Below are 15,631 nucleotides of genomic sequence, written 5' to 3'. Positions count from 1 at the left end.
GGGTACACATACGCACATGCGTAAATCTGGCGGGTAAAAATTCTAAGCGCTAAATGCGGCGTAGCTTGTTGTCTTCTTACGTTTGGCTTGGAACTGTGGGCCATGCTTGTTGTTTTGAAGTTCAGGGGGTAGTTCAAAAACCTACCCGGATATCCCAAATGGGGGTTGGGCGCTGGCAGTGGGTTTGGCACGCAGACGCCGATTGAAAGTCAGCACTAGATGGCGCTGCTGTGCTGAAGCTTTAAATGGTTGTAAGACCAGAGTGGCTGAGCTTAAAGCTGGCAAAGGAAACTTTGTCAGCTGTTCCTGCAAGTCTACAAACCAAACGCGCGTAAGTGCGAAAGAGAGAGCAGGCAAGCGCGCGTAAGAGAGAGAGAGACAGCGCAACTGTGAGTGAGCCAAAGAGACTGTTGGACGCCGTTGAAGCTCCTAGCGAACTCGTAGTCTACTTATAGGTGCGTAGCCGCGCGCAACAACGACGCATGAACAAAAACTGTGAACAAACAAAAATATTCTCATAAATTTCTAAAATCAAAACTAATAACTTTTGTGTTTGACAACTCATTTTTGTTTTTTGCGGTGGTTTATTTTTTTTATGTGAAAACAAAACATAAGACATAACATAAGTGTATGCCAAACAAAAAGAAAAAAGAGAAGAAACGAAAGTATAAATAAATTATTAAATTCGCAAGCAAGAGCGCGACTTAAGCGCGCAGAGACAAAAGCAAGACTCTGAGTACCAAAAGTCGGCAATTGTTGCATATTTGTTATAGCTAAACTAACGCAGCTTAAAGTGTATATTTTTGGCTCTTCTTTTGTTTGTTCTTTTGTTAAGCAGTGCGAGAAGTGTAAGGTGGTGAGCAACGCGTTAAAAGTAACCGAGAAAAACATTAAGTAAAATCAAATATAAATATCAGCAGCAAAAGAGTGAATACAACAAGACATACAACAACCAAAAAAAAAGTATAAAAACAAAAAACACGGCCAAGCAAACAAAGTAAACAAGGAATACGTTGTACACCACATAGAAGCAATCAAAAAAGCAACAGCAACAAAAGGTAAACCAAAACTAAACTAAACTAAGGAGTCAGCGGCAGCGGCAGCAGCGCTAGCGTAACAGCGACGCTGACAGCGACGCCGCTTATTGTGTAATGAAGTAGAGCTCTTTTTTTTTGTGTGTTGTATTTTTTTGCTCTTCTTGCCTTGTGCCTTTTTGGGTGCCGCGCTGCCGACGCCAAGTGTGCAAATTGATACGCACAGTGGGGCTTGGCAGGCACTCAAGCCACACAGAGCGAGAGCAAAAGGCAAAGGCAACGGGGCAGGCAAGGAGGCTTGTTAGAAGAGAGCGCGCGTATAAGTTTGTATGTAGGCATATAGGTATGTATGTGTGTGTGTATAAGAGCGCGACATAAACAACACTACTAATTGTTGTACGCTGGCTGTCTGTCGTCGTCGACGTCGACGTCGGCATTGTTATAAGTGTAGAGTTCTTCTTGTTGTGCTTACTCCTCTATTGTATGGAAAACGAAATTTTGCATGCGCCTCTGCTGCTTCTTCTTCTTTTTTATTTGTTGTGTTGTTCTTGTTGCTTTTACTGGTTTGAGGCATTGAAATGTGTGTCATTGGGTTCGCCCCCCCCCTCGCCACAGCTTTGCGCAATTATGTCAGCGTGAACAACTAAAAAAATATATATAACAATAACAATAAAACTAGCAAAGGCAACAGCCAAAGCTTTGCATTTCAAGTGCAGGCAACAGCAACAGCAAAAAAAAAGAAACTAACAAGAAAATCAAATCAAAAACAGTAACAAAAACAACAACAACAACAAAAGGCAGAGTAGCGAAAGAGCTGCGCTGTGGTTGCATAAGTGTCAACCACAAGGCACGCGTACAGTTTGACAGCCATTGATGCCAGAGCAGCGCGCCCCATAGTGTTGTTCAAAAATTGCGTGGCTTTAAAGTTATTAAAAGGCTTGCGCCAACAGCAACAACAATAACAATATAAGCAACAAAAACCAAACGCTTGTGTGTGTGTGTGCGTGTGTGTGTGTGTGTTGGAGCTATGGGGGGATAAGAGCAGCGACCCTGCGGTTTTAGCTTCGCACCACAAATTTGTTTTAGCTCAGAATCTCTCTAGTTCATTGCCTTATCCACAGTGGTGGCATAGCCATTGTCCAGTCAATGTTGAAGTTTTTCAAGATTGTTATTAGTTGTTCCACTGTGGACAAAGTTGGATGCTGGTTGCATGGCAAGAACGATAAGCGTTTTTCTGCTTTTTATGCTCTTTAAAGAGTTGGTTGGGCTAGGTCGTCGTCGTCGTCTGTTTCAGTTGTTCATTTTCAAAGGTCGTTGGCTTCAATACTGTAAAGGGAACGGTTAAATAGATTTGAGCAACTATATTTCTATAATACTTAGTTTAGTCATAGTTCCGAATTACTTTTTCTAATTGAAATACAAACTATTAAAGCTCAGTCAGTCGATTCAAGAATTTTTTTCTCGTCGTAAATACTAATGCTTAGTTTTCTCTTCTTGGTCCATTCTAGTGAGAGTAAAAAATATTAACACTTCTTGGTCTTTCGTTTCGTCCATTCAGAGATGTCTATATTTACAGATATAAGAATTTTTCTAACCTAACTAACTAACTAACTTCATACGTTCGAATTAGTAGTGAGAATAAAAAATATTAAAATGGTTTTTTCTCATTAGCACTGAAAATACTTAATTTTACTTACTCAGCTCAGTTACAAGAACTGGTCTCTACTTGCTCCATTCAGATGTCCGAATTAGTTCTTCCAGTTAAAATGAAAAATACCTAAGCGACCAAATTTGATCTTCTTATTAGCATACAAAATACTTCATTTTACTTACTCCTTGTTCCATTCAGACGTCCATTCGGTCGTCCATTTGGACGTCCGTTCGGACTAAGTTATGTTGTTTTAATATCAGTTCATATTTCACCAATTAGACTAGTCGTATCACTAAGCTTAGTTCGCCTACAGAACCGCAGGGAAGTAAAAGGCGACATGACACATACAGACAGTCTGTCTGTACTCTTGTCCGTCCGCCTCTCCGTCCGCCTGTCTGTTTTTGTGTTTTTGAGAGCGCAACAAAGGAGTAAGTGAAACAGCAAACTACTTAAATATTTAAAGCAATTGCAAAAAAGGACGCACCACACACACACAGCTGCTCAACTATGCATATGTGTGTGTTTGTGTGTTGCTGTCTCTGTGTATGTGTGTGTGTGTGTGACAAACACAATGACAAAAAAGAATAAAAGCAAAAAAGCAAATGACAAGCAAATCTATATAGCAACAACATGAACGACAGAAACAGAAACAGAAACAACAACGGGCAATGCAAATAAAGCAAACAAACATATAAAAGAGAATAAGCGTAAGCGGCTGGTGTAGGTTATTTTTTGCCTTTACTGTTAACATCAAAATAAATAAAATAAAATATGTCACATGCTGTTTTGCCTTTTCACGAAAAATGGAAAATGAATGGAAAATGTTCTCTTCGTTTATTATTATTGTAAATTTATATCATCTTGCCTGCGTTTTTCTTATGATGACTGACTTTGACAGCTTTGGCTTTTCACTCGTTTTGCATGCAGTTAAACTATTGAATGCTTCACCCCCCCCTCCAGCACATCTGAATGCATCAAAGAGTTTATTCAATAAGACAAACATTTAATAAAGCGTCCACATATCTCTCGCAAAAATAGTTCACAGCATACAATATTGAAAAATATTTCGCCAATGGAAAATGGAACAATGGGCTTACTTTTTTTTGTAAAACAGGTGGCAAAAATATTTAATAAATGTACTTTTGATTTTTAATATTTGTCGCCAGCATAAAAGAAAATCGCACAATGAAATTCCAAACAGCAGCAAAAGGAAGAATTGTAAAAATTCTTAATAAATATATTTTTTATTATTATTTAATACGCAACTCGCTGTATGCGAAAATAATAATAATATGTATTGAATATCAATAGCAATTGAATAATATGTACGTATACGTAATATTTATAATTTAGTTATTATATTTTTATTATAATTTAATGCTCAACTCGCTGTTAAAAGCACAAATAATTTTAATATGTATTTATTTTATTTTTTATTGAATTTCAATAGCAACAAATATTTAACGTATACATAATATGAAGAAATGAGCTATTAGTTATTATATTTTTATTATTATTCAATGCTCAGCTCGCTGTTAAAAGCAAAAATAATTGTATTATGTATTTATATTCATATTTTCGTGCGTATACGTAATATTTAGAGTTTAGCTTTTAGCTATTACACATATCTAATATTGTTAAGGCCTTTTAAGCAGCCAGTCATGCGGACTGTCGGTCAATTAGTCAGTCAGTCAGTTGGGACAAACATCTATCCATACATACATAAATTTTAGCTGACAAATCGCAAATTAGCTGCGAGAGTGTGCGACAGTTGCCTTTGCCTAATGAAGTGTAGCTTACGCTTATTGCTTGACTGACGCTGCTAAAATCACACACACACACACACGTATACTTAGGCCTTGTGTGTGTGTCTGCTTGTTGGACATGTTTATTTATTGCATAACCCGAAACGTATGCAGTAGCCGCAGCTTGTTCAGTCGTAGGCAGATTCTCATTTGACTGGTTTTAAGTCCGAAACCAATGCCAAAGACTCAAAGCAGTGCACAGTGGGTAATTTAGATGCGTTTATGTAACAAATTATTGGAATCTATAATAAAATATTATATTGTTAATAATTAAATTAATAAGCAAATAAGTTTAAAATGATCATTAATTAAATTGAAAATTATTTCTTTATGCCATTGCTAAAGCGCTTAAATCAAGTTTGTAATAAAATATTATATTATTAAAAAATGCAGATCAAATATTAATCATTTTTCAATCTATAGCAATGATTTTGCTTATAAAGTAAATGAAATTAATTAATTCTGTATTCAATTGCTAAAAATTCAATGCAACTAAATGAGCAAAATATGTTTTGATTACATTATAAGAATATATGTTAATTATTTGCAGTCTAAGCACTTGAGCAACTTTCAGTCTTATCTAACTAACCTTTGACCTGTGCTGCTCTAAACTTTGCCATTTAACTTAAAATGCCACTGCAAACAAACAAAAAGCAAAAACAAAAAAAGTAAAAGCAAAAACTTTAACCACAGTGCACCACTAAGCAAAAGCCAATCAATCAGCATTGTAGGCTAGCCAGGGGGTGGGCTGGGGGCTTTTGGGAAATCCGCAAAAGCAATTTGTGCATTCATCTACGATGACTTGACTGTGAGAAATGTGTCCGAGAGCTTACATTTATTTTTTTGCTTGCCTTGCCTTTGGCCACTCGCCGCGCAGTTAATTTAAGTCATAGCTGGGACTGGGACTGGGGCTGGGGCTGGGGCCAGGCAGCGAGCAGGTGAACCCAGGCCAGGTGTTTTTACTCCAAAGGATACTAATCAATGTTAGCCTGTAACTTGCCACAAACAAAAAGCGTTGCACAAGCTTGGGGAACACTTTGCGCTCGTGTCGCGAAATTGCAACTGCAATCGCCTGTGTGTGTGTGTGTGTGTGGCAAGTGTGGTAAGTGGCACGACCACCTGCTGACCTCCGCACACTTTTTGTTTGTTTTCGACGTTGCCGTTTTTTTTTTTTTGCATATACTTGTCCTTGTTGACCTTGTGTCAAACGCTGTGGCTGAAGATATTGTCGGGGCTGCTGTTGGCCCGTATCAAAACAAGTTTATTAACAGTTGGCCCACACACATTGCTGCTGTTACATGTGTGTGTGTGTGTGTGCCCAGTTGATTTTATTACTCCAGCGGGATGGCAGCGCCCAGCGCCCCATTTAGATCGACGACTCTGACACAGTTTGAGCAGCACTGATGAACGCGCGCGACGTCCTGTCGCCTTAGGCAAACAATTTCTGTTTTGTTGAGCGACGCTCGCTCGGTCAAGCACGTGCGCGATATGTAAATTTTTGGCAGATTTTTTTTTTTTTCTTCTACACATTATTTGGCTGCCTGCTGTGCTGCTGATTCTCGCTTTATATAAATAAAAATATTCGTACACTGCCAATCAGTTGAATAGGAACAAACCAATTGCTAAGCATAAATAATAACAAATAAACATTAAAGCGCCTATATAATTTATTTTTTAGTCTGTTTTGTTTTTATAAATTACTTAAATTTAATAAAATGACAAAAAAAAATTATTTTTGAAGTTTTCAATAATATCAAGCCATAGAAAATTGTTAAAAAAAAAAATAAATTTGAACACTTTTCTAACAGTAAATTAAGCTAATATTTGTTTTAAATGCCAAAGCTTTAATGTTTGATATATAAATTTTAATACTAATGCTAAAGCAACATAAGACATGAAATTTTTTAATCTTAACTCTTATTTTTGCACTGTATAAAACAAATGATAAATAAAAATTATTATTTAAATTTTAAATAAATGCAAGCCATAGTAAATTGTTAAAAAAAATTAAATTTTAACATTTTTCTAACAGTAAATTAAGCTAATAATTGTTTTAAATGCTAAAGCTTAAAATTTTGATATATAAATTTTAATACTATTAATAAAAAAAAAAAAACATAAAATATTTTAGTCAAATAGATTTTTGTGCTTTCTAGCTTTGGGTCTATTGTAAAGATTTAGATATTATTTAATAAATAATTGTTAATATACAAAAAAATTCAATTAAATAGCTGCATAAATTATCTTAGAAATCTAAAAGAGTTTCGTACTATTGCTAATGCTGCTAAATCTTGAAAAATTCTAACAAATATTTATAATAATAATAATAATAGGCTTGCAGCATAGAATTGTTTCAATTGAAATTAATATTGATTGCAAAAATCAAATAAATAATAACTTTTTGTATTAACAATGCTATAGCTTTTAAAAAAGTTTAGCTCCGGTAATGAAATTTGTGCATTAAAATGACTTAAAACAAATTTTCTTGCTTTAAGCTTGAGTCAACTTGTTTCAATCGCAGCTCATAAGCTGCATTCAAATTATTTAGTTTATTGCGTCTTGTTTTTTATGAATTTAAAGCTTTACCAAATTTGTGTTGCTTGTGTCAATTCTCATTGAAGGGAAATGAAAGAATTTCCGTTTTTATCATTTAAATTTATGCTATGCCCCATTGATAGCATCTAAATCTTTGAAATGTCTGCCAAAAGTTATAAATCGAGAAAAAGAAAATGTTGCTGCCGCTTGAATTCAATTGATTTTTTTGTTGTTTGTTGCTGCTTTTCATGAATTTAAAGCGCGCGCTGGTTTCCAGTCAAATGTAGGGGAGTGTTGTGTTCGCCTGCTGATGTTGTTTTTATGGAAATGCGTATGCTATCACTCTGTCTGTGTGTGTGTGTTTGTGTGTGTGTCTCTGTGTGTGTGTTAGTGGCTTTCTAAGCAGCTTGTACGCTCTCATGCGCTCGCTTGCTCATTGCTTTTAATAGCCAACAACACGCTACGCATTAATTTATGAGTTTCGTGTTTGAACTTGTGCCCATAGTTGGGCTGAAGCGCAAAAGCTTTTAACATTTTCGCCTGCATTGTTGTGTAATTAAAAATTAAAGCAGCAGCAGCAGCACCAGCAGCAGCATTGCCAGTGACTGCCAAACTGTTGACGCCGCCACTTTGGCGTCTGCCTAAAAGTATGCTGTGCTAGTTTTTAGAGCAAAAACTAGCAACAGCCAAAGCACAGCCCAAGTCAAAATCAAGTCGTTTGCTATTTTCAGTGGGCGTGTCTGCTGCCCATTGTTTGCTTTTCTCTTCTCTTTTTTGCCTGCAGCCTTACTCTATGTCAATATTTTTTGGCGTGAGCCTTTGCTTTTAGCCACATGACAAGTAAATATGTGACAGCAAACCAAAACCAGCAGCAGCAGCAGCAGCAGCAGCAGCAGCAGCAGCAGCTGAAGCTAAAACAAAGGCACCAAAAATTGAGCCCGAGTGTGTGGCTGTCCGTCCGCTTGTCCTGTTTGCTACAATAGATTTTATTATATTCCAAGTTCTTGCTGCTCTCGCGTCGCGTCGCGCCGCGCAATGGAAAAAGTTTTTATGACACAATTTGCCATTGTTGCCTTTAGCTTCAGCGACGTCTTTTTGGCACACTTTCGATTTTCGATTTGGGATGACTCACATACAATCAACCCAAGTTGGAAAAACAAAAAAAATAAAAGTTTTCATTTTTGGGCTGCTGCAGTTCGCCGCTGCTATTTTTAGCTTTGACTTGGCGGCGTCATAACTGGGCGTGGCAGTGGCACAAGGACTGCAGCACAAGTTGCACATGCAACCGACAAAAAAAAAAAAAGAAATAAAGAAAAAACTCAAGAGAAAATTATGTGTTGCATACTTACGTGCGCCGCCAGCGTTGCTGACCTTGCGTGCTAACCGTAGCAGACGCCGACGCCGACGTTGACGTATGTGGACTACGCCAGCTGCTTGCTCACCTCTCTGCCTACCTATGTGTGCATGTGTGTGTGTGTGTTTTATTGCTTTGCACGTTTTGGACACAGTTCTAATTGGATAGGGAGACGACGCTGATGTTGCTGCTGCTGCTGCTGCCTTTAGACCCAAAAAGCGAATCAATAAGCAGCAGAGAACGCAAGAGAGAGCAACGCAGAGAACACGCAAGTTGCTTCGCAGGGTCATGCAGCGAATGCAGTCAAGCGTATTGGCCTTAAGGCTGATAAGCTGCCGCAACAATAAAATCAAATCAAATGAAATCAAATCACGTTTCTAACCCAAGCGCCACCCACCCACCCACTATTCATTACTTAATCCACAAATGCGCGCATTCAAGTACGCTCAATAGCTGTATATATATATACTATATATGATTGATATAAAAGTCTTGCCAATCTTTGCAAAAAAATATTTAAGCAACTTTATTTGAGCTGCTTCAGTTTTCTTCGTTCGTTATTGCGAACTAATATTGACAGCAAATAATTACGCCAAACTCAACTTTCAGCAACAAAATTAATTTAGTTAGTTGCTTTTATTTTGATTGACATTAACTTTGTTGCGAGAGAAAGTAAATGAAAGTTGAATTCTTATTTATTTACTATTCAATTATATTTTAATATGAAATTGCTTATTTTATTTGATTATTTATTTTATTGTGCTATTAACTTTAAAAAGTATTTTTTTATTATAACAAACATTTGTCTATTTATTTTCAATTATTTTCACAAATTAAATATTAAAAAAAAGTTCACAGCTATTATAATTAGCATACAATATTTAATATATTATTTATTATAAATAAAAATTGCTTACAAATTAATTTATTTATTAACTTTCGTTTATATGCATTTTATTGAATTTTAATTTGGTAAGAATAGTTGTTTATTCAGCTGAAAAGTTAACATATTTTTCTTTGTTAATAATACAATACAAAATTTGTATCTAATTTGGAAAAAAAATGCAATAAGGATTCAAAATATGCAAATAATAGTTGGGCCTTTTGTGAAACTAATTAACTGACTCTTATGCGCTGTTTCGCTTTTTCAAGCGAATAATAAAATTTGCATAAAATTGTTCGCACTCAGTCAAACGTGAAATTCCACAAAATTGTAATTACGCAAATTTTTGATCTGCTCGAGCACTTTTCGCCTTAAAATGGCATTTATATATTATATTAGCTTACAAAAGTTTTTAATTAGCCTCACACACACACACACACACACATAAGCAGCTAAAAAGTTATGCAGGCAAAGGCAGCAGCTGCAAGGAAATTTGTTACAATGGCAAATTGGTAAAAGGTTCGCAAAAATTCACAGTAAATGGCTCGAATGCAGTTTTTACACTTGTTGAGCAATTTCAAGCGAAAGAGCTTGTGGCTCATTAATTGACGAGCCCAGCTGTTTATTTGTTGTTTGACCAACTGTCGCACTTCATTAGCCACAACACATATGCGAATTGCATTAAAAATGAGAATTAAATGAAATGAAAGAGCAAAAATTGCAGTCGAAGCTCAAAGTAAAAGAAAATCGAGCAATATATCGAACAATTGCAAACTCTGCTTAATGAATTTTTATATGTTGTATAACTATATGCTCTAGCTAATATATAACTGAATAGTTATATGAATTTAAAAGAAAAAAAACTTTGAAGCCAGCAGTTCAGCAAAAATTGCAGCCAATGCTGAAATTAAATAAAAGAAATTCTTTGCTTAATACGTCAAGTATTTAAATCTTATTTATTTTATTAATTTGTTTTCTATTTTATTTTATTATGCACAAAATCTGCTAAGATGCATTTTAATAAAATAAAACAAGCAAATATTACAGAAAATGTTCATAATTAATAATAAGAATTCAATATTTTTTATTTTTATATTATTCTTATATATTATTTACTTTATTTTACATTTATTATATTTTATTTCATATTTATTTATTACAAAAAAGAATTGCTAAAAATTTCTAACAATTTGCTTAACATATTTATTTACTTTCAAACGCTTTTAAATCAATTTCGATATTTTTGTTTAACTTTATTCCCTTGCTAATAAATTTCTGATATAGATATTTCGCTATATATTTTTGTATTATGTTTACTATTTTATATTATTATACATAAAATCTGCTAAAATGTATTTTAATAAAATAAAACAAAAGCATAATTAATAATAAGAATTCAATATTTTGAATATTTATATTTATATTTATTTAATTTTATTTTATATTTATTATATTTTATTTATTTTATTTTATATTTTTTTATTACAAACAAAAATTGCTTACAATTATTTGTTTACTTTCAAACGCTTTTAAATGAATTTCGATATTTTTGTTTAACTTTATTCCCTTGCTAATACATTTCTGATATAGATATTTCTCTATATATTGAAATACGAGCTATGCTAATTTTTTGTGGCACTTTGACCCACTTTGCTAACAAATTTAGGCCAGCTTGGGGTTTTCTTATTTCCTTCTTTTTTGGCAACATGCACGCAGCGTTACCTCAAACCATAAAAACATAATAATCAAATACCCAAAGGTAGTACCAATGGCACCAAAGTCCCCAAACGCAATGTCGTGACATATATATATATATATAGAGTCAATTCTATATGCTGCTGCTGCTGTTGTCGATTTGTTAGTCAGTCAGTCTGTTTGACGCATATGCATAAATTAAATATTCAAGTTTGGCAGTAAACTTTCTTTTGAACTGCAAATTGTAATTCAATTTCGTAAAATTTAGCTGGCATGTATTTTATATTTATATAAAATTTATTAGGGTGCGCTCTTGACAAATGAAGATGAAACGAATTGAATTATTCAATTGATAAATATTTTATATAAAGTTACATTAAATTGCAATCAAGTTATACATTTTAGCTATTTATTTATTTATGTGCGCGCTCTCTCTCTCTCTCGCTCAGCCTTGTGCTTTTTAAAATCTATTTTATCCTATTTAGTTTATAACTATTAACAGCCAACGAGCTGATTGGATTTTTGGGCTTCACTAATCCGCTTAAAGGATTTTTTCTCTACAAAATAATTTTAAATTTTCTTTGTGCATTTTTTTCTTTGAAGCAGGCACTTTGCCAAGAATCACAGATTTCGATTTACAAAAAATAAACAAAAGCAACGGCAACAATGATTGTAGGGTTGCCACAGCAGGGTTGTGTGCGCAAGCTGAATTTTTAACTTGAATTGTGCGAGCAAAAAAATTTGCAATATTATTTAATGTCACACAGTTGTATGTTTATTAATTTATTATGCAGCACATTTTTAATTAAATTATTTATGCATTTACAATAATTTAATGTATGCAATCAGCATGCGAGATGCACTGAAAAAAAATCGTCTGTGGATGCTTGAAAATTAATTAAGTTATTAAGAGATATTAATAAAATTAAAATAATTAGGCGTATGGATTAAATTTTAAATGAATTAATAATTAATTCATTTATTGAAAATATAAAATAAAATGTTTAATTATAATATTGAACTTAATTTCATTAGTAAAATAAAAATAAGATTTATTAATTATTTATTATTATTATAAATAATAGTTATTAATAATTATTAAAATTTAATTTTAATTTTTAAATTAATTTATCAAATGAAATACAAATATAAAACAATTTCTTTAGCAAAATAAAAAAAAAATAATAATTAAATAATTAGTTATTTAAACAAACGTAACAATAATAATTTGAAAATCAATAATAATAATGCTTAAAAATTATTAAGCAAACGTTGCTTAATTTTTTTAACTGCCAACTGCTGCATATAATTGAAAAGTTAAAAGCGCTGAATACAAATAAATTTTGTGTGCGGTTTGTTGTTGTAATCAAAATTGCTTGAAATATTTAACGCTTGCTGGGCTGAATTTTAAAATTGCTTTGGCTGCTGCTTATCAATCAATCAATCAATTAGTTGAGTCGCGCCGCAGCTTCTCGCTTAACGCTGGCGACAGTTGCTCGTCCCAGTTTGAGCGACAGCTACGAGGCAAGCAAATGGGGCAAATGGGGCAGCTGGCCCCGCAGCTTGCCCCTTTGTGGAGGCGATGCTGAGTGGCATTGTCTTTGTGGGCGCTTTTGTTGCTCTGTTTGTGTAATTGTTGCAACAATTGTGTTTATGTTTCTATATATAGCTATGTGTGTGTGTGTGTGTGACATGGCCAAAACAAATAAGCAAAGCATATTATGCGGCACTAGTATTTGTATTTGTATTTGTATTTGTGTATTACATTGCCACTGGCAGCAGCAGCAGCAGCAACAACAACAACAATGCAGTTTTAGTTGGAACTGAAAAATGTTTTGATTGTTCAGGCGAATTACGCGCGGCAGGACGAACTTGCAAACAGGACACACTATGCCAGCCAACAACACAACACACCCCACCCCACCCCACCCCCCTTAGCTACATTTTGCTGCATGCTCAATGCTGTGTTCTTTTTTGTTCTCGATTGTTGTGGTTTTTTATATTTTCCCATTGCAACTACAGCGCATCTGAACTGAACTGGCCACTCTCACCCCCACCCCCACTCCCTCGCCCTTGCTCTCTCTCCTGTTCACATTTCACACACAACGCACTTAATTGAATGTCACAAACATTGACAGAGCGACAACCTGAGCGTCGCTAGAGATAAATACTGCCAGGCAATAAACTGAACGCTGCCCAGAGCGAACTGCACGAAAGCTTTGGCATTACAGCTGTTAACTACATAGAGCATTGTTATACTAAGGATACAGATCGATAGTTAGGCTAGGCTATGTGCAGCTATGTGTGTGTGTGTGTGTGTGTGTGTCGGACTTTAGCCTGTAAGCCTTGAGTGCCAAAGCAAAAGTGCAAAGAGTAAAATGCTTTGGCAGTTTTATCTAATTTCCAGCTAGCTACATTTACAGTAAACGCTGGCTAAGCGCGTCTAAGCTTTAAATAATGCTTAAGCAAACTCATAAAACTTATATAGTATCACAATATTTTACAATTTATTTCTCATTACTTATTTATTACTAAAACTAAAACTTCCATTCATTAAAAATTTATTTTTATATATATTAGCTATGATTTATTTATGCTAATATTAATTTTATTTATATTTCATTTTATTTTAAAAATTATGTCTTATTATAAGTTTAATTTTTAGCTATTTTAATGCTAAAAAAAAGGCTAATATTAATTTTATTTATTAGCATTTATTAAATATTTCTTTATATATATATTAGTTATAATTTATTTAAAGCTAAAAAAGATTAATATTAATTATTTATTTGCATTCATTAAATATTTAAAATTTAGTCTTATTATAATTTTTATTTATAGCTTTTTTAATGCTTAGCATTTATTAAATATTTAAAAATTATTTCTTTTTTTATATTTATTATTTCTAACGTATTTATTGCTATTGCAGCAATTAAAGTATTTATATTAAGTTTCTGCTAAGTTTGTTTGACTGTTTTTAAATTTTGCATTTGAAACTATCGGCCTACTGAGCGTATGCGTAACTTTAACACGTATACGCCGTGGCAGTTAAAGCTAGTCGAGTCAAGAGTTGTGCGCCTTGCAGCTAGCAAAGCAGCAGCTTATACATTTTTAAGTCGCTTGCCCCAGCAGCAGCAGCAGCCAAAGGTAGCAAATGAAATGGGCAAGGAGCTGGCAGTTGGGATTGGGATTGGGATTGCCAGTTGGTTGCTTCATTTAGTTGATGACACTGTCTTATGAATAATGCAAGTGCTCTATTAATATTTGAAGTCGCAATGCTGCGCACCGGAAATTAAATGTGTGTGTGTGTGTGTGTGTGTGTGTCTGTGTGTGTATGTGCCACTAAATCTGCGGCAACTTCAGCGCAATTTGTAGTCCATTCAAACACTCGGCCTTGCCGCTCTTCTGTTAATTTTTATGACGCACTTTAAATGCGGCTATAAAAAAACAGCAAAAGGGGCAAACTGCAGACAAACAAAAGCAAGCGGCGGCGCCACAGGCAGTCGCAGCCGCAGCCACAAGGTGGCATATTAAGGGTTCAAGCAGTAACAAATTAAAGTGTCCTGTTGTTGCTGTTGTTGTTGTTGCTGCCATTTTGTGTTGCAAGGTAAACGCGTCAGGCATTGACGCGTGGTTGGCTGCTGCTGTCGCCAGACGCTCTGCGGTTGGTCATATCGTCAGCGTCAGCGTCAGCGCCCGAACGTCAGCGTCAGCGTCTGGATCAACGTCAACGTGGGTTAAGTAGCAGCTGCTGCGGTTTTGCACACACAGCTTCCTGTCCTGCCTTAAAGCCAAGCTGTCACTCTCTCTCTCTCTTTATCTCTCCCACTGTGTGTGTGTAAAATATTGACAAGCACTGTATATGGCTATGGCACTTTTTATGCCTCGGGCTCAAGCATTAGCCTGCATTAAGTATCAGCAGCTTTTTGCAGCCCAAAATCTCTGGTGCATGCAACATTTTTGTTTTTCCCAATTTTTTCTCTCTCCCTCTCTCTGTCTTGAATTTTTAAACACTCTTAAGCGCTTATAAAGTTTTCGCTCGATTGCATTCGGCTTTGACATATTTTGTGCACTTTTAATTTTTGTTTAATTTACGCTAAAAGCAAAAGCTTGTTTTTCTTTTAGCAACAACTACTAGAGAGAGAGAGAGAGAGCACCAGATTGCCTTGAATACTAAACTCTTGTAAAAATAATTCATGCAGTTTGCTTGAGCTGAAATTCTTATGCAATTTTAATTTTATACATGTTAACTTATAGTCAATTGTTAGCTTTGAATTAGCGCAAATTTACAATCTACAAATTAAAGCATTAATGACTAGTTAATAACTAATAAATAAATAGCAAATTTAGCTTGGAGCAGCAACTTGGCACTTTAATTTTAAAGCTAAATATGCAAAATAAATTTCAAGAAATAAAAAACAGGCAACTAATTTTAAAAGTTTTTAGAGCTGAAAAAAATGTGTTATAGGAAAATATTTTAAATATTTTTTAATTATAGCAAAGATATAAAAAGATTTTTTAATATAGATTTCAAGTTCAATAGCAAAAATGTCTTTTGGATAAATTACAAATAAGAAAAAAATCTTTAAAAATTGTTGTTTGTATAGGTTAATAAACAAAAAAATTTTAAGATTTATTTGCTTACATGTCATTCATTTTTTTTTAAATTTTATT

The 15,631-nt window shown here is 34.3% G+C and overlaps 1 protein-coding gene across 3 annotated transcripts in view; it reads left to right on the top strand.

Annotated features, from left to right (window-relative positions):
- Positions 1-673: 673 nt before the first annotated feature.
- LOC108606576 (potassium voltage-gated channel protein eag) overlaps positions 674-15,631 on the top strand; it is a 61,808-nt gene continuing 46,850 nt past the window's right edge. The window contains exons 1-3 of one of the 3 annotated variants that reach the window (XM_017996797.1): positions 674-745; positions 839-856; positions 921-1,058. The gene's annotated coding sequence lies outside the window, so the exon portion shown is untranslated. Of the gene's footprint in view, positions 1,059-15,631 lie in introns of all 3 variants that reach the window. The other 2 variants (XM_017996798.1, XM_017996799.1) reach the window with 2 other exon arrangements.

The sequence above is a fragment of the Drosophila busckii genome, chromosome X (assembly GCF_011750605.1).
Source record: "Drosophila busckii strain San Diego stock center, stock number 13000-0081.31 chromosome X, ASM1175060v1, whole genome shotgun sequence".
NCBI classification, from domain to species: Eukaryota; Metazoa; Arthropoda; class Insecta; order Diptera; family Drosophilidae; genus Drosophila; species Drosophila busckii.
Note: the sequence above shows the minus strand (reverse complement) of the source record. Positions and strands in the feature narration are given on the sequence as shown.